Raw genomic sequence first — 19593 nt, forward strand, 5'->3', positions numbered from 1 at the left:
TTCCCAATGTGAAATGATCAAGAAACAGGGGCAGGGCTGATCTGGAAGCAGCAGGGTTTGGCAGGAGAGTGCCAGGATGTCACACTCTGCTCGAGGACTGTACTCCCACCAGCAGAGTGGCTCTGGCTGCTCACAGTCCCCTGCGCCTTCCCAAGTGGCTCCACTCTTAGTATGGAAAATCAAAATAATGGTGCTATTTTCCTGGCTTCTCATGCTCTTTCTTGTGCACTCAGAATGGAAAAAACAAACCCAACATAATGCAATATATGGGCAGATTAGCCATGGGATCTGTTTCCCCTAATGTAATCTTTATTACTTTGAAAAGTCTTCTTTCATATCACTCAAGCAATGTAATTACACCCATTTCCTTATGCACATGGATGTTCCTTAACAACATTATTTTGTTTTCTTTGTAGCTGAGGCTCTTTCAAGATCAAAAAGAATTTAAGTGCAATTAGGTCAAACAAGAATTGGAGCACTGAAACCCAGCAAAGCCTCTCCAAAAAGCAAAGAAATACAAGGCAAATGATGCAGTGGGCCAGATCTCCATGTGCTTTTCTGCACTGAATCCAAAACTTGTACAAGATGCTGATGTCACTGAAAATGTGTGTGAAAATGTGTGGCTCAGAGCCTGTGTGGTCTCAAAGAGGAGATTTATTCAGCCTAACTTAGGTGGGATTTTTTTAAGCATTCTATTTGTCCATGAGCTACATCAAGGAGTAAATTTACTTCTCAGCCTGCCCTCACTCATAAAAATGAGAGACCAGTTTGAGAGAGTCCTACATACACTGAAAACATTTCTTATGGTACATATCAGATAAGGAAAAATATTCTTCTTGGGTGTTTGCTTAAACACTCTCCTTGTAGGGTTTGCTTTTTTTTACCTTGCATTCAAATTATTATTATTTTAAAATATCCAGTTGTATTATATTTGAATATTATATTTTTTAATATATTATATTATTTTAATATATTATATTATTTTAATATATTATATTATGTTATGTTATATACATTACATTACATGATCTTACATAATATTGCATTTATTATATTATATATAAATATATACTAAAATGTATCTAAAATGTATAAATAAATAGTTTCTAAAATATTATATTATAATATATATATTATTATAATCATAATTACAAAATATTTCTTATTACCCTTGTAGTTTTCCAGGAACAGGAAAACATGTCACTACCAACCTTTGAATGTTTCTGTGCACACAAAGCCATCTTGATTAACCTGGTACAGCAGAAGTCCTGGAAGATTCTGCACTTGATCATAAATACTTTATTTATAGCTAAAGTATTTTGAGACCCTCGTTTATCTATTTGTTTATTTAGAAAGAACACCAGGTTTTTTGAAGCCTACTTTACTTCCTGCACTAGATGCAGCATAATCCTTCACTCACAGGTTTCCAGGAGTCTGTGAGCTGTTTCCAAAGTCATTTGGTGTTTTGAGTCCACCTCATAAAGGATTTGCATATCTTTTAAGTATCTGAGTTTCTTCTGCCTTAAACAAAAAAAGTGTCTCTAGAGGCACAAATCTCAGAAAGACTATAATGAATAAATGAAAAGCATTTGCATACTAATACAATCCTATTTTTACATTCTGTCTTATAAGAAGGCAGCTATTTATTGCAACCAGTTTTGGCACCTGTTGGTAAGTGCAGGAAATAGATGCACTGTCAGCAGCACACAAAAGAAAGCTTATCAAATCCTGGTTTTATCTCAATTACTTGCATAATGCAAAACTTGAAAATCTTTCAGAAAGCTGCCAAAGGATCACAATTTACCTAAATGGAAAATCATCTTTCTTTCCTTCCCTGTTCCTTCTGGTCTGTAGTTGCATCCTTAACACGGGAAGGGGAAGGGGAAGGGGAAGGGGAAGGGGAAGGGGAAGGGGAAGGGGAAGGGGAAGGGGAAGGGGAAGGGGAAGGGGAAGGGGAAGGGGAGGGGAGAGGAGAGGAGAGGAGAGGAGAGGAGAGGAGAGGAGAGGAGAGGAGAGGAGAGGAGAGGAGAGGAGAGGAGAGGAGAGGAGAGGAGAGGAGAGGAGAGGAGAGGAGAGGAGAGGAGAGGAGAGGAGAGGAGAGGAGAGGAGAGGAGAGGAGAGGAGAGGAGAGGAGAGGAGAGGAGAGGAGAGGAGAGGAGAGGAGAGGAGAGGAGAGGAGAGGAGAGGAGAGGAGAGGAGAGGAGAGGAGAGGAGAGGAGAGGAGAGGAGAGGAGAGGAGAGGAGAGGAGAGGAGAGGAGAGGAGAGGAGAGGAGAGGAGAGGAGAGGAGAGGAGAGGAGAGGAGAGGAGAGGAGAGGAGAGGAGAGGAGAGGAGAGGAGAGGAGAGGAGAGGAGAGGAGAGGAGAGGAGAGGAGAGGAGAGAAGAGAAGAGAAGAGAAGAGAAGAGAAGAGAAGAGAAGAGAAGAGAAGAGAAGAGAAGAGAAGAGAAGAGAAGAGAAGAGAAGAGAAGAGAAGAGAAGAGAAGAGAAGAGAAGAGAAGAGGATATTTCTTGTGAAAAATACTGTCTGGATAAAACAAACAACCTGAAAAGTGATGCTCTGAACATTTGAGTGTCTTTAATAATAATGAGTATATAATTTGGTCACTGACTGACTCTTTAAGTGGTCTCACTCTGAATGAAGCTCTCAGTAAGACTGTCCTGAGTAAACACAATGTCAGCTATATCTAGGGTAAAAGTTCTCCATATTTTTTTCCCCACCCCTGAAGTAAAAATGTTAAAAGGTCAGGCAAAACTCCCCATTAAAATAGCATTTCTAGAAAACAACTTTCACTAAGCAGGAGCACCATTGAAAATTTCCATTCTCAATATATCCACATAAAAGAACACCAAACATCACCTATCCTGTTCTCAAGAGTGTGGTGCTATTCATAAACACATCTTCAGAAAATGCTTAACAAAGAAAATGCACAATGAACCTTCCTAAAAAAAAAAATAAAATTAAAGCAGCTGTAAAAAAAGGCAAAAACTGTACTGAAAATTCAAAGTAAAAATAGAAAAGCCTTGGGGGTGAGAGGAATTCCTAGAGGTGCAAGGTGCACCCCTTAAGAGAGGCTGTGCTGCCCCTCATCTGCTAAGGACAGATGCTTGTCTCATCTGCCATCTCCAGTAATAGAAAGTAAAGAGTTTGTTGGGTTTTTTGACTGCTCATCATGCTCAGGATTAAAAAAATCTATTTAAAGCCACATCTTGCTTGCTGAAAATTAATCCTATTATTACTTATACTGTTCTAAGTAGACATGGAAGATAATTTATTGCCTTGTTCTAAGTAGACATGGAAGATAATTTATTGCCTTGTCTTTGCAATAACGCTAAAATGGCTCTAATTATGCTACGTATGCTTTTTGATGGTTATAATTTTAACTAAATCAGGTAATTGGAAGGTTAACTACTGTGTGAAAATTAACACAGCTTAAATAAAATATAGATAATGAATCCCACTCCTTAAAATTATACAAATAAAATATGAAACTATGTTAATAATTTTTTTAGTTTAATTCATTATCAATAAATAATTATCATTATTTATTATGAGGGTAATCACAGCAGATTTACCTGCAATTGCAGTATTATTCCCATATATTTACAGTTGAGTGATTCAAAATTAGTGGGACACAGGACAACAAGTGATTGAAGATAAAATAAACATGGTTAGGAAAAAAGACTGATAACAATTCCTGAAGTTTTAAGTACTCTGTGGAAATGTAAGTAATGCTTAGTTTTAGTATGTGCATGGTTATGATGATTTTGAGTAAGAAAGCTGCTTAAGCACATTGATTAAAATAAGGCTGGTGCTTGGTTACTTCCCTGGGCTGTGCATATCTGTAACATTTTCTTTTCCCATTTCTGAGTGGAAAGCTGTAGTGGATTCATAAATGAATGCTGAGGATCTTTGGGGAGCAGCAGGTAATGAAATATCTGCCTACAGCTCCCTGCCTGGCTTCAGGAGGCATTCCCAGCCTCAGCACCTGGCAGCTCCAGCTCAGGCTCACACCTCCTTCTCAGCTGCTTGCTCAGCTCTTTTTTGGTGCATGACCATAACACCAAAATCTAGCTATTTATTCTAAAATTTGTGCAGATAGCTGCAGCAACCACACGGATGTTTACCCACCCTGTTTAAAATTCGGGTATCCCTGTCTCTCCCTGCTCCTGGGAGGGGAGGAACCACTCCAGGGCTAGGTCTGGCTGTGCACAGGACCCACAGCCTCTGCAGGAGAGAGCTCTGTGCTCTGGGGTCACTGCACTCTGCAATAGGATCAAGCCTTGCCTTTTCTCCTTCAGCCCCTGTGTTTCCCACAGATCCAAAATCCCTAGAGAAATCTGTGGTTTTTGGAGAGCGACTGTTTAAATCTGCTCCTGCAAGTGCTGTGCATCCTCGTGTACCACCAACCCAAATCAGGATGTAAAACTCAGACTATTCCACTTACATTTTGTTTTTTGAAAAAGCCATTAACTTATTACTTCCCCATTAGGGCATTGGGAAAATAAATTACATTCACTTTTGCAATTACCTTAGATTTTTTAAGTATGACGAAGCAAATTGCATGAGGCCAAAGAGTGACTTTTCCATCTGAGCATCAAAAATAGAAAGGGACAATGGAGACAATATTTGCTCAAATTTCTCACTAGCTGGAAGCAAGTGGCACAGCTTTTTTGGGTAGATAAAAGAGAAATATGTAATGAGAAATGGAAGAACGTGTGCTAGACTCCAGCAAAGAGCTCTGACTCCCACAGACTGACAATACACGTTTTGTGTAGCTCTGCCAAAATCAAGGACACATCAAAGGGAAATTCTTCAGATTGCTATTCTGATGATAAAGGTCTGTAATTGGCCTTTAGCAGCACTGTCTATTATTTATGCCTACTTATCTACTTCTATTGTTATAGCACATTAGGCAAATGCCCAGAGCAGATTTTTAGGGCATTAGTCTAAAGAGTTTTTTGTACAAATACAAATAGATATACAGGTATGTATGTACACACCTCTATAGCTGAATAAAGACTGCTTCACAGGAAGTTGGCTTTATTTTCCAAGCAGAGACTGGGAGTATGAGAAGGATCCCAGAATGAGAGAAGAAATGTACCCCAGGAATTTAGCTGCTTTAAAGTGCATCTACTGCTGAGAAGGAAAAGGAAAAAAAAAGCAGAGGAATAGCTTTCACCAAAAGCCTTAACCTTTCTGTCCTTGATTCTCAAATGCATTGGTTTCAGCAGTCCAGGATAATGAGAATTAAAAAATTTGAATGAACAGCACTGAGATGAGATAACCACATTCGGAGAAAGAGTTTCTGTGCATTTCTAAACTGCAAAGCAAATAATTTCACAAGCACAATGCCTGGCTTCATCCTATGCCCTGAAGAACTGAATCTCACTATTGATTTGCTGCCCAGCCTGCATTTCCTCCTTGGCCTGTTAACCCATCCCCTACGTATATTGTCATATTCTTTATGCAAAAAGTCAATATTTAGCTTAAGGGTTTGCAGAGACCCTCACTCAAACAGAGACAATAAAGGCTGACAGATTCTAATGCATAAAATACTTTCTATAGAAATGCCAAGTGATAGATTTGACATATATATAATATTTATTCTGCTTAAGGCTTGTGTTACATCTTTGATACCACTTCATTCGTGTTCTGCCTGGTGCACAGGAGAGAATCTGACCTTACTGGAAGACTGAATGGTCTCCTAGCCCTGAGACACAACAGGAATATTTCTTCTGACCTCCCTGGCCATAGATCAGGCTCAGAGGTTTCTGTACTGCAGCATAATAAAAGGTGACTCTCTCTAGGTTTGCTTTGTGATTAAGGTTTGATGGTACTGGGCTGGCTGGCACCAGTTCTTCCATATTTAATATTGCTGTGAAGCACAGGAAAAATTACTGATTGCTTCATGGTTGTGGTAAAAAGACAAAACCCTGGAGCTCTTGGAAAGCTATGGAGGGTAAATATCATTTATACATCTTAAAAATAAGAGGGAGAAAGCTGGAAATCTCTGAGTTCCCTTCCCATTGTCTTCCTATCTTCAGACCTGAGTGGAGCCTCATTGTAGCTGCAGAAGTTTACCTGCTGGAGAGATTTCTGTTGCCAGAACAAGAGCTACATTCCTCATGGACATTTGGAAGCAGCGCAACCTCTTTAATTTCAAGATCTGTACTCAGATGCTCCTGCACCTAGTACTGATATTTAGTGAAAACTCTTTAATACATGATTAGTTAATTTACTGCTTCTTTTCTCTGCACAGCCTCAGATAAATTTGGCTTTGTTCTGTGCTTGTTTTCACTGGAAGAAATCCTGGCCCAGAGCCTTCATGGCAGAAACTCCACCATGAGAGGAGTCTGTACTGGCAGAAGGAAGGGGCTGCTTCTGCCAAGGAAGGATTGGGAGGGCAGAGCTTCTCGTGGGATTAACTAAGGAATTCAAGGCTTGATAGAACCATAAAATTACCAAAGATGACCTTCTCTGTGAGACTGACTACTACATAGCAGCTGGGTATTGAGCACAACTTGCTTTTGGTCAAAATGTAACCCTTTCTTGGTTAATTTACATCTTCCTGGGAGTTATCCAGCTGACATCTGAGGGGATGGGAGGCTCTGGTACCCACCATCACCTGGCAGCAGCTGTTCTGCTGGTAATTCTCTCCACACACTTTCATTTCTTTTCATCCTCTCACTCTCCACCTCTACAAACACCCAACCCCACCCCTCAAATCTGCCCTTTTTGTCTCATTTAGAGGTTTTCACCCTTGCAAAATGAATAATTTATGTTTCCCCAATATATGTAGGTTCTTTCTTCTACCTTCCTCTACCAAGTTAAGGGCAGTTAGTATAACAGATTGGGTTCCTGTCTCTTGCTGACAGACTTTGCAAATAATATCTTTGTGGCTCTTCTGTGCCACCTCCCCATTTTTCAGCAGTGTTTATAAAATGTGTGGCATATTCAGAGTGTGTAGTTTACCCTGAAAATGGAAATGCTTTAGGCAGAAAGTCTCTGACCAGGCCAGATGTCAGATGCTCTGATTCACTGCAGTCTCCTGGCTGCCTTTAAAAATGTGGGCACTCACCTTCCCCTGTGCAAAGCCAGCAGGTTCTGCAGGAGCAGGAGGGCAGCTTGGAGACACACTCTTACATGGCATGGTGTTTCAGAGATATAAAAAACCATTACTGTGTCTCCCCAGAGTTCTGGAAATCAGGCCACAAATCCTGGATGTGCTACTTTGGTTTTTTTAGCTCATGGTTGCCATGTTCATCATCCAAATAATCTGGAATTGAATTCCCATTTTCCCAAAGGAGCTGATCCATCAGACCCTCCCTCTGCATACCCAGCACGAATGGCCCTGGAACAGCTCTGGCCACAGCATCCTGAAAAGCCACAGCTTAGGAGAGGATCAATGTCTAGAGAAGCCATCCAGGGCAAGGGACACCAAGTTTCACCATTCATAAGACACAGAAGGCCAGGAGAGAGGCAAGGACCTTCTCTCATCCTGCCTGGTTTGTTATGGCTCATTCCCTCTGGTGGCTCTGGATCCCACAGCAGAGAGTTTAGTTCCTCCTGTGCACTATCCAGATTATGCAGCTACTTAAAACTGGTTTCTGTGCTCAGCTCTGAGATAAATAACTAAACAGTGGATGCTGCAGCAGTCACTGCACCAGTGAGTAAATCTGCTGGGGAGGGAGAGCTAAATGTAATAACAGAAAGTAATCTGTCATTTAGCAAAAGCAGAAAACAAACTTTAAATCCTGATATATATCAAATTTTTCTGCATATAAAATTAGTGAGTATTGCTTGGCTCACCAAATGACAAAAAAAGCATACCAGCTTCTTAAACTAAAAAGTCTGCCAGCACAAGAACAGGCTCTTCTGAGACAAAACAAGCTCTGCTACCAACAGAGTCTGTGAAGCCCTTGCTCACATTCAAGGCACCAAAACTCATCTTTGAAGATGGTGCTGAGTCCCTGCAACCACAGGGAGTGAATGATTGAACACTGTCACTGAACACCTGACTCCAGAAGTGGCACAGGCTGCTTGTGGAGGGCTTTTGCCCAGAATTCCTCAACTCATCCCTACCTGCACGTGGCCAACCTCATGCACAGCCCAGGCCTAGTCTAAACCAGCCATCATTAGTGCACACACACCTCATACTGCCTTTAATCCAGATTTAAGAACAGTCAGAAAACAGATCAGCCTTTCTGCTTTTTGAAGGATTGTGCTGTCAATTCCCCTCTGATTTCTTCATCTACCTGAACGTCATTTTTAGTGTGTGAGAAGTTCTTTCAATTACAGCTTTAGAAAGAAGATGTGCTGCATTTTAATGATAATCTCCTGGAGTTTAAGGGCTAGGAGCAAAGGGCTTTTTTGACTTCAGTTGTACCTTAAGGGAATGAAGCACTGTCAAAATTGTGATTGTGCAATCACAGTGATGAAGCACTGTGAAATTATGATTTCACTTTTATTACAGTTGTTCCTAGGGGGATGCATTCTGCTCTCAAGGTAACTGAATTGATCTACAAAGAAATGCTCTGCATTCGTGGTGGTGCTACTGGAAGCAAGTCCATGAGCTGTGCAATGAGATATTTTAATTCTAGAAGTACCATAAGGGAGCCACGAGTTCTGGAGTTTTGGTTTTAATGGCATTTTGTCCTCTGACACACAACTGACTTTTTTCTGATTTATATCTCGTTCCATCTTTGCATGTCTGAGCAGGTGAAAATGTCTCTAACCTCCTCTATCTTTATTTGTTTCCAGAAAGAAGGCAGGTATAATAATATAAAACATACCCCAAGGTCACAGTCTGAGATAGGTACAATGGTAAGGAGACAAAACCTGGTTATTTCCTCAAGAAATTACTTTTGTCCCCACAAAAGGAGAGACAACCCTTGAAAACCTCTATTTTCTTGCATCTTTCTTAAATGTAGGCTACAGTATCACGATTTTAGCTGTGCCTCAGGCCTTTCATCCTTCAGTGGAACCTGTTTAAATTTAGAATTAAGCACTGAGAAGAGCTTAAGTTATCATTTGCTTTTTTGACTGACATTTAAGAGGCTTTCTCCATAACAGCAGTCCAAGGAAGGTGTTCACCTCAAAAAACAGTTTCATGATTGAGATTCTGAGCACTTTCAAGCTGAATTCTGGGGCTCAGGCTGTAATCATGGCAGTATTTTCATTCCTGAGGAATTTCACCTTGATCCCTGGGGACCATGGAGCTCCTCCTGGTCCTCAGGGGAAGCAAAAGGAGCTCCACCTTCTCCATACTGAGCACTTCTGCCTCCTGCTGCCATCCATAAACCCATGATCACTTATTTGGGGTTACTGGGGTTTTATATAGACAAAATACTTTTCCCTGTCTTCATTTGATGCTCCAAGCTATTAGGCATTTATTGCATCCCTTGTCACCCAGGGTGATTCCCCAACCCAGGGTGATACCAAACCATCCAGTCATGCTGCTGTAAGTTTAGAAAAGTATATGAGGCTTCATATAGTTATTGGGTCCAGTTACTCTCCAAAACTCCCTTGGGGTCTGAGTAAGGAAATAACACAAATTAGAAAGGCAAATTCTAAATTGTTATCTCTCAGGCTTTGAAATAATTTTTAATTTTTAATTATTTTTTTTTAAAGGCAATTGCTCTTACTGGCTGTAGAACAGAATTTCCATCTTGGAGGTGTCTGGTTCCTTGCCAAGACTTTTTCCTGTTAACATAATAAAATGAATAAGTTAAAAAAAAAAAGAAGAAGAAAAGGCATTACACATAATATAGTTTTCTCAATAGAGGCAAAAGCATCAAATGCCTGTAAAAAATGCAGGTAAATAAAGCTAAATGGTGGCTTGGGACTTCTCCAAGTGGATGATTCATCATCTGTCTGCTTCTCTGAGATATGTTTGATGCTAACAATATTTATGCAATGTACCCAGGCTTGGGCATAGCACCACCTGCCACAAAAGAATAAACACCCTCCTGCTCCACTTGAGAACTCTAAGATGTATTATTATCTGTTCTTACTACATTAAATTGGCAACAAATGAGTCTTTTCCTATATGATTATACATCAGCCTCAATTACTTATTTTTGCCAATATAAAATTCTAGCACTTCCTAATCTTTTAACTGCACCTGTCCTAGGAATTTTTTATTATTCATTCAATGCCTCACACAAAAAAAAATAGTGATGCCAGGTCATTGGGGAAGGGACCATGAGAAAGAATGAGGACAGAAGGAAGTAGTGGCTATACAATCTGAGCTAACATTTTCTCAGTTATGACACTGATGAGTCAAGTGTAAACTGCAGATGAAAAAAAATCTGAAAAGGTGCACTGACATACTCCACCAGCTGCAAACACAGATTTCAGTGTCTTTCTTGACTGACATAAAATTATGTGCAAGGAATGTTCAGGCAATTCATACCATATTGATCAGACTAAATAACTACAATGAGATTTTCATGAATGCAAGTTAGGGCTGGGTACCTGTGTCCCTTTTCAAGCTGCTGATACATAAGGATTCTCCTGGGCCAGAGCAGAAAGTTCAGTATCCTGTTGCTAAGAAATGCCTTTTCACAAGTACTCTGTTAGTGCAGACAAAAGAATTTGAATTAATTTTATCATCTACTTAAAGCTTCTGGATATTCACTTTGTGTTTGAGAGTTATAAAAGGTGTCAGAAAATGACTATTGCTGTGTAAGGCTGCAGTAGGGGGAAAACTGAGAGGCAGAAAAGGGTTTAAAGACTAAACCCTGATGTATTACAGCAGACCATGACGCCGATGCAGGGCTGTAGGAGCAGAGGTGTTGTACGGGGAGGGACACACAGACTGCCAAGGACACAAACAGCGTGTTTGGGTGAGTGAACCCAGCTCCTGGATGAAAACATGTTTACTTGCCTGGGCTGCTGTGGGACCTGGCTCCACACCTTTGCTCAGCCCCCCTCCTGCTCAGAGCAGGTACCTCACACCACAGAAACCGGGATGTACAACCTGGACGTGGCTTGGGATGTGCACTCGTGGTTCTCCAGACCACAAAGAGCTCAGAGACTTGCCAAGGAAATTCCCCTCTCTTCCACAGCAGAGATAAGCCAGAGCTATCACAGGAAAGAAAGAGAATATCCAGGTCATCATGGCTTTGAGGCAAGCAGAAGCAATTCCTTTAGGAGCAGAGCCCTGTTTCAGTCATCCTCCATCCCGGCTTGGCGGCTCCTCGCAGCACTCCCAGCCCCATGGCAGATCTCACTGAACCTGGAGAAAAGATCACATTTTCTGTACAACACCCTGGCTTTCTGCTGCTTCAAGGAGTATTTTGTAGTCACTCTCAGACTTCATGCAGAACAGTTTTTCAACACTGCAAAGAATGCAACTTTTGCTGGTTTAGAGATAGGACACTCAGCAGGTGTGGATGGGATCAGACCCATTGATTGATATCCACTTCAAAATTTGCTCAGAGGGCATCATTTTAATTACAATTGTAGATAGAATATGTAATTTCATTCCAAATTGTAGCATTTCCTAAAATATTTTACTTTTAACAATTTGATGAAGTCCACAACATAGGACCTGAAGCACTCACTGGTCAAATATGATCATATATTTGATTACTTTGTGATTTCTCTCACCAGCTTTTCTATAATCTATCCGTAATTTTCACAGCAAAATGATTTTTGTTTTTAATTTAAACTCATTAATTCCAAGCAAATCTTCTTTTGGGGCTTGTAAACAACCTTTCCTTTAACTTTGAAAAAATATTTTTTGAGCCACATCTCTCATTGTTTCTAAAGATACTTTTGGATCAATTTCTTGTCAGTTACCACCTCTTCATTTGGCTCTCTCACCAGAGACCTGGTGAGGTCTTAGTTCTAATGAGCATCCTTCCACCCCAATTTCTTGGGTGTCAGCACCTTCAAATCAAGCTCCTTTTGAACAGCTCGGTGATGATTCCTGTCTCAGCTGGCATCAGCCTCTGAGCCCATTCAAATGCACCAGTGGATGGTTCCTCTCCCATATCTACCTCTCCCTGCTCTGAAATTGAAGCATTTTGTTCAGTGGAGCTTGAAGAGTGGGGTTTCATCGCAGCAGACAGATCTGTGTTTCCATATTAACACTGCAATATTCCCCAGTGCCTCTCTAAGGACACGAGCCCTCCAACAGGAGCTGGCTGTGAAAGCACCCTGCTGCCATCAGCCAGCAGTCATTGAATTTCATGAGTGTTGATGCAGGCCCCAAGCCTTCCCATGTTTCATCATTACAGCTGTATCAAGTTTCTTAGCCCTAAACAAGCAGTTGGGAAAAGCAATCGCTCCCGATTTATCTTCTCTAACCTTGGGAATGAGAACATTTCTGCTTTTTCTTAAATCATTAATTTTTGTCTGCAGGATCATTACTGTACTCCCTGTGTAAAATCTATGACTCTTCCTAGGTATCCCTTAATGTTTCCTGAACCTAGCCTTGATGTGCATTAGGCTCTTGGGATTCATTACTGGTGTTAATCTGCAGCCATTAAAATGCAAGGTCGTTTTGAAGATTGGGGAAAAAAAAAAAATCAGGAAAGCGTCTTTCAAACCTGTACCTCTTTTCACTCCTCATTAAATTTCAATTGGTGAAACCTACAGGTCTTCCTCAGTCTTTTGTCAGGGGGGACTGTACCACACACAGACCATCTGGTGGTGAGCAGAGGGTCAGCCACACTGGGCTTTCAGGGTTCAGAACAAACTGGCCTAATATCACCCAGCAGCTGGCAGTTCTGGTAAGGAAATTCAGGCTTACATTCCTGTGATCTCATTCCTCAGACTGAGCCTTTCAAACAGGCTGTATGGCAGCCCAAATGCACTGATTTTGTAAAGATTTTCCACAGGAATCTGTAAGCTCTGTGAACTAACTGGGTTGTTTGTGTGGTAAATTATAATATATTTCCCTTGGAGAACTCTGCTTTTCATTGTGGGAATCTGTTGCCTAATGCAGAATCTCTGGGGGGATAAAGCCTTTGGGGCAGATTCACCACAGCATCACAAGGCAAGTAGCTCAACCAGAGATGCTCAGTGCGAGCATCTTTAATGTTCACAAGCCAACATTTGAAAATATCACTCATCACATCTATCAACAAAAAACACCAAAACATTTCAGGAATCCCTGATAATTAAACTGATTACATCTGATTGATTAAATTAACAATCACAAAAGTGGTAAATTTAACGTCATAGTTTCAGCATACAGGGGGTATATATCATACAGCATCATTTCAAGTGCTCTTCCATTTTCCATTTGTACGGTATTATGTGACCAACCCTTATTTTTGTCATTGTGTTTAATGGTTTGGAGAGATGAAAGCTTCACTACTACTTTACTTACTGTCTCCTAAGGACATGCATCTTTATATGGGGTTTGTGAGGCAGAAAGACCTCTATATTCAGAGATGGAGCTATGTTGTCTTTAAAAATATTTATAGCATCCTTTCTTCTTTTAAATTACACCTGTCAGTCACACACAGCACTCACTGAAGAAGCCTCAATCCAAAACCTGTGCAATTTGTGCTATTTTCTGTATTTCTGCAAAAGAACATAGATTGCTTATTTTTCCTGCAGAGCAAATGATGACCTTGTATTGATCACAAACATTTTCTTTATTTGAGTGGGTTTGTTTTGGTTTTTTTTGTCTTCCATACATCAGCATGTCTACAGAGGGATATAGGGTGTTATCCATCCCATCTCACACAGTGAGCCAGGTCACACCCATGCCAACAGAGCCATCTGATAAGGCCACTGCCAGAGTCTAGGGGACACAAGAACCCCTCCCCAGGATGTGTCAGAGTTTCCTGAATCCCTCCCTGCCACTCAGGGAGATTCAATCATTCAATCATCTCAACCACTTATCCCACAGAAAGTTTTTCAGGGAGTACTGAGTGAGAAAGGTGATTCTTATCAGTCATTGTGTGCAGTAAACCAGTTCTGCATGCAAAAGCTTTCAGATTGTGGGCTTATCAGAAGGCTAAGTTATGCCATCTCAACAGATTTTAATATTTACACCACACCTGCAGTGCCTATCAGTGCTTATCAGCCCTCAGCTAATCAGCCTTGAGAACAGCAGAAGCCAGGATGTGCTTTGTAACACCCCAGAGAATCACTGAGGTCTCACATCTGACAGCACAGCACTATTAAAGATACAAAACACTTCTAAAATCCCCAGAGACAGGCAAATACTAATGATCATGTCATGCTAACACTGCTGTTTGGACTTTTTTACCTATTCTTTGACACACCTAAGAGCTGCCCTGCTTCTTCCTGCATCCCCAAAGTGGCCACAGGATTTGTTGCTCCATCTGGCTTGACTGGCTGTGTCACCTTTTCCCTGTGCCCCCCAAAAAGGCTGTGTTGGTGCACACTGCCCCTGTTTCCACCACAGGGACAGTGACATGCATGGCCCAGGCACTGCAGCTCCAGCTTTTTCAGAGAGCAGCATCTCATCATCTCTATAAAGAACCTCTTTTGCTGCCCTTGGGTTGCTAATTCCGTGTTCTGCAAGTCCCAAACACGACAATGTTTTGTTTCCTTCCTCCTCAAGGTGAAACTGGAAATAAGAAATAGGCTCCACTAGTGTTTGACATCTCCCTTTCCAAACATGTCTTAGGGCTGAGGGTTGTCTGAGGCATTTAGGGCCTTTAGGGAGGCTGGTTAAGAAAGGCTGCTGCAACTGACCTTTAAAATTTTCTTTTTAAAAATAGATATTAGGTGGGAAGGGCCAAAAGTATGAATGGTATCTTTGGAAGTATAGTCCTCGACTTATCAGAGGAAAAAAAATTGTGTTTACATGTGTGGTTTCTGCATGTAGACTAATTAAATCAGATTCTGAGTGGGGCTGCTTCTGTAAACCAATACAAAAAAGCCAAGCAAAGTCATAAATTAGCCATGATTATTTTTTGTTTCTCTTCAGAAAAAAATTGAAAGAGAAAAAGTAGATGTAGGGCTAATACTCTTCCCCTTTTGCTAAAAGAAGTTCCTTGGGTCAGTTTTATAGCAGAAAGTAATTTTCTGGGATCCTGTGCTGTTGTCATAAATGACAGTGCCAGACAGTGATTTGTTTTGAACCATCAAAGATGAGGCAAAAAATAAAGATTAAAAAATAGTAAAAAAAATGCCGAAGTTCAACACCTGCCATGCCTTTATATTTGAGAAGGACTCCCAGCAAACCAAGCCAGTGGCACTCCCACTCCTCCACTCCCAGGCACAGTGTGATGCAGGCAGCAGCAGAGGAAAAATCAGATTGTTAACTTAGAAATACTTTCATCATTGCATAAATTATTTGCCTTTGGGGGGATGGGAATAACCATGACTTTTTTGTTATATTTTTGAGAGTGAGAATTTTGGTGCGAGCACAGAAAGCAGAGGTGGAATTGAGGGAAGAAAGGGGAGGAGTTGTCCAAGAGCAAAGGCAGGAATTCCTGTCCATGCTCTCATCCCAGGGAGCTGAGTCTGCTCTGGCTCAGCACAGAGCTCTGTGCTCCTGCTCTCCCCTGAGGGATGGTGCTCGGAATTAATTCCCTTAGCACTTCCCAGATTCACCAATGCCTTCACACAGGCTCGGGGGACGGGCTGCATCTGTCCAGCACATTCCCATGGCATTTCTGCCATGCAGCCCTCAGAGCTCTGTGAATTATCAGTGACTCTCAGCCTGGGTTTCTGCTCCTTTCCTCCCTGTGGCTGGCACTGCCATGGCCAGGGACCTCCACCCTGGCCTCCCCACGGCTTCCAGCCTCATCTTGGCATGCTCTGAATTGCCCCTTTTCCCCAGGAATGAGGACAGGTACCACAGGCATGGGAAGGAGGCTGAGAAAGGGAAAAAGAAGAAGCTTTTCTGGTGTTTTCACTTGTGGTTCCACAAGAAGCTGGCCAGAAACTCTTCAGTAAACCCTAATTCTGAAACCAGTCAGGGCATCTGTACCCCATACCCCACTCTCACCCCCTGAGCCTCATCAGCCCATGCAGAAGTGCCCCAGCAGCCCGAGATGCTCCTCTGCACTCCCTGGCCCTGCCTGGCCAGTGGGCAGCTGTATGAACAAACTCCAGGAATTGCCATGAAGTTACAATAACAACTGAAAAATAATTCAAGAGTTAGTGGGAAAGAAATGTGAGTAAGGAGCAAGAGCTTAGGCACCCTGGTAAGGAGAGATCCCTCAGAAATAGAGAAATCACAGGTTTTGGTCCCCTCATGCAGCATTCTTTAAGTTGTAGAGTGATTTTTTTAATATTCTTAAGCTGGTAAATTGGAATTCTGTTGAAAAGCAAAAAATAATAATCCATGAGTATTCCTGTTAGGACTGGCACAAGACTTTATCAGAACTGTTTTCTGGAAAGAGTTGTGGGAAATGTGATTTGTCTTCAATGCCTGTGTAAAACACCTCTGACAACTACAAAAGCACATAAGGGAGAGCATGAGACTGGAGATGAAAAGCTGCAAAGGTCACCTTCTCCTCTCCATGACCCAGCCCTGGCCCAGCCCCACCTCCACCCTGCCTGGAGACACGTTTGTCACAAAGCAAACTTACTGGATTTATTATTACAGATTTATGAGTTTTGAGAAAGGAAAGGACTAACATGATTCCTGAATAACTCAAATGGACAAAGGCAATTGCTGGACTGATCACAGCTTTTGGGACCCAAGCCATCCATCAAACTAAAACCTCCTCCTGTTCCTGTTATCCATCAGCCCTTCCTTTAGGTAGGCTGTCAATAAATGTTGTGTCAGCAGGCCAGAGAGGATGATGCAGTTCTCAGCTTATAAAGCAAGAAACAAGGGCAAAGGACATCAGGAAAACTGTAAAACACTTTCTTTGAGACAGCATATGCAGCTGCCCACATTTGACACAGATAACAATGCTGACTAGATCAAACAAACAGGAGATAAATGGATAGAATATATTTATGTGGGGGGGATATTATACAGGTGAAGAGATAGAGATATATAGAGATATTAAACAAAAAGGATAATAACCCAAGTAGGCCAAACTTCATTTAAAAAGTAATTTTGTTTTTCTCCTTCTACCTGTGTTTTGCACATCACAGTTCTCAGAAACCCTCCAAACACCCAGTAGAAATATTGACTATTTTGGTAGTGACTGACTCAATCAAACTCAGGGGAATGTGAAGAGGTGCATTTCTGGTGGATCCTGGGTAGGAATACAGAAATAAGAATGAAATCTGATGCAAAATAAAATTAGAAGAGCCAGTCAAGGAGAGCCAAGAGAGAGGGACCTGCAGTACTAAAATACGTAAGGATCGTTCAGAGAAGGAAAGTATTAAGAGAATTGTATGAAATCAGCAAATAGATTCACTGCAGTCTTACTTTGTGAATTACAGTAAAAATCCAGAGCAATTCCTCAGGCAGACGTATACAAATGTACAACCAAAGTGAAGCCAAATCAGAATCTGTCCCTGTCCCTTCCCCTGTGACAATACTATCTTCCTCTCAAATTAATGGTGTGCACAGCACAAGCCACCTTCTATAAATGAAAAAAAAAAGATACTGTGTGTGGTTTCCAAGATTGAACAAGACATTCTATCAACATGCAAAATGAACTAATTCAGCCATTGCAAATGAACAGATTCACAAGGCAAAAGATAAACTTTCCACATCTCATTTAATTTATGCTGTCTCACTGCACTGAGAAAACAGCTTTACCCATTCTCTAATGTATTGAAATGTTAGAAACTTTAATAATCAAAACAAAACCAAATAAACATTATGAACTGCTTGAGAGAATATTTTAAATGAGCAGGAGAATAAAGAAAAGATTCGTAGTTCATAAGAGTTTGCAGTTTCTGCACTAGAAATCTCCCCAAGGTTGTATGTGAAAGAAATGAGAATGAACTGGATGCAGAAGGGAACCTATTGCTGGGGACTGAATTTAGGTTTCCACACACATACTCTTATTCTGCAAAGACTTCTAAAGGTATCTAAATCCTTTAAAACATGTAATTTAATTATTTGGTTTTGTTACTTATGTTAGATGGGGGTTGAGAGACATTTCTGAGAATGGTTCTACAACAGAAAATCAGGGCTTTGAAAAATCCATTGTGTCCACTGGTCCTTTTGAGGGCCAATTCCCTCTCATGCTCCCACTTTCTAGTTTTGTTAGGCAATTTCAGATTTGTTCTTGCCTGCATCCCTGAGCTACATTTACAAAAGACAGTTTAATTTAGCTGGGCACTTCTCAATTGTGCACAGAGAGATCAGTCTCATCCAGCCTCCCCAGCTGCCTTGTAGGGAGGGAGGGCAAGTTTGAAGGTCACTTTATGACTGATTGCAACCCTGCACTGTAAGAATCATCCTAAATTTTTACAGAATCAAAGACTTCTATTCCATTTCTGGGAAGAAAAATTAAAAAAAGGTCTTTCAATGATTATACAGCTTTTGAGCTGGGTTAGTGTCCTCAGCCTAATTTCAGCCTCAGAACTGTCTTTAGATAGGAAGCCAACAATAAAATATGGCAATGCTTTTAGAGCCAGGCCTTACACCGAGAAACTGAGGAGAAGAGGACAAAAGTCAAGAGTTTTGTAATAATTCTTCAATTTTTTGTAAGAAGCTGTAGAGTTTTCTCATGGCACAGACATGAAGAAATCATAACCCTTCTCCCATTGTTAAGAATTACATTAGACTTTTAATGATTGTTTAAAATAACTTAATCTACAGTGTTTTGTTGTTTTTTTGTTTTTTTTTACTTTTGATCCAATGGCAAAAATCCTTGTTTTGCTATGATATGTCCAGTTGCAACAACACAACCCAAATTCCTCTGTCTTACAGGCTACAAAACACCAGACCCCATTTTCCCTGAAGTTCCACCTGTGAAATGCACTCCTCTCTCTCTTGACAAGTACAAATACACATATATATTTATAATACAAATATAAAGGCAGCAATTCCACAACATCCTCTCCCTTCAGCGCAGTTTAAGTCACCCACTCACCTGCAGGACCCTTGCTGTGCTCCAGTGTGGTTCCAGTCCTCATCCCTGGGTACAAATTAGAAGATCACATATCCAAGGTGCATTTCCTCTCAGGATTAACTCGTCATTTTCTTTAATTAAGCAACCATGGGGGAGCTCCCAGTAAAAATAGCTAGGAAATAAAAGATAGCTGGCTTTAAGAGCAAAGCCTTCCAACAGCTGGCTCTCTTTCAGCACATGTAAAAATAGAACTCATCAGTCTTCTTTTTGTCCTTCATCTTCAGTAATTTTTCATCTTTTCATTCTTAGGATTCATGTAAAGGTTAAACTGGGTACCTACCCCTCATTTTCCCAGCAGTAAAAAATACATTATATCATATAGTGATTTTTACCTCAAATGGTTTAAAATGATATACATTTTCAGATGGTCAGAAAGGCCCAGTCACACAATTGTTTTCTTCATTGGGAAGCTGAATTCCCACCCATGTTGCACTTCCAAGTCAAACCCTTCTCACTATAACTCTGCAAGCCAGCCACTATTAAAAACAAATTCCTGCTCACTGGATAAGCAGTAACGAACTGGAATGATGGGAATGCCTGTTTTGTCTAGAAAACATCAGGTCCCTCCTTACTTTGAGAGGTAAAAAGTGCTGAAATACACT

General features: G+C 40.9%; 1 long non-coding RNA gene across 1 annotated transcript; it reads right to left on the reverse strand.

Annotated features, from left to right (window-relative positions):
* Nucleotides 1-6892: 6892 nt before the first annotated feature.
* On the reverse strand, nt 6893-19103 carry LOC111931811 (uncharacterized). Its single transcript, XR_015289608.1, has 5 exons — nt 18953-19103; nt 10891-11087; nt 10479-10576; nt 9647-9704; nt 6893-9534 (listed from the first exon to the last, which is right to left on the reverse strand). It is a non-coding gene; the product is annotated as an uncharacterized LOC111931811 (long non-coding RNA).
* Between the last annotated feature and the right edge of the window lie 490 nt (nt 19104-19593).

The sequence above is a fragment of the Cyanistes caeruleus genome, chromosome 7, assembly GCF_971803275.1.
Source record: "Cyanistes caeruleus chromosome 7, bCyaCae1.hap1.1, whole genome shotgun sequence".
Lineage (NCBI taxonomy): Eukaryota > Metazoa > Chordata > Aves > Passeriformes > Paridae > Cyanistes > Cyanistes caeruleus.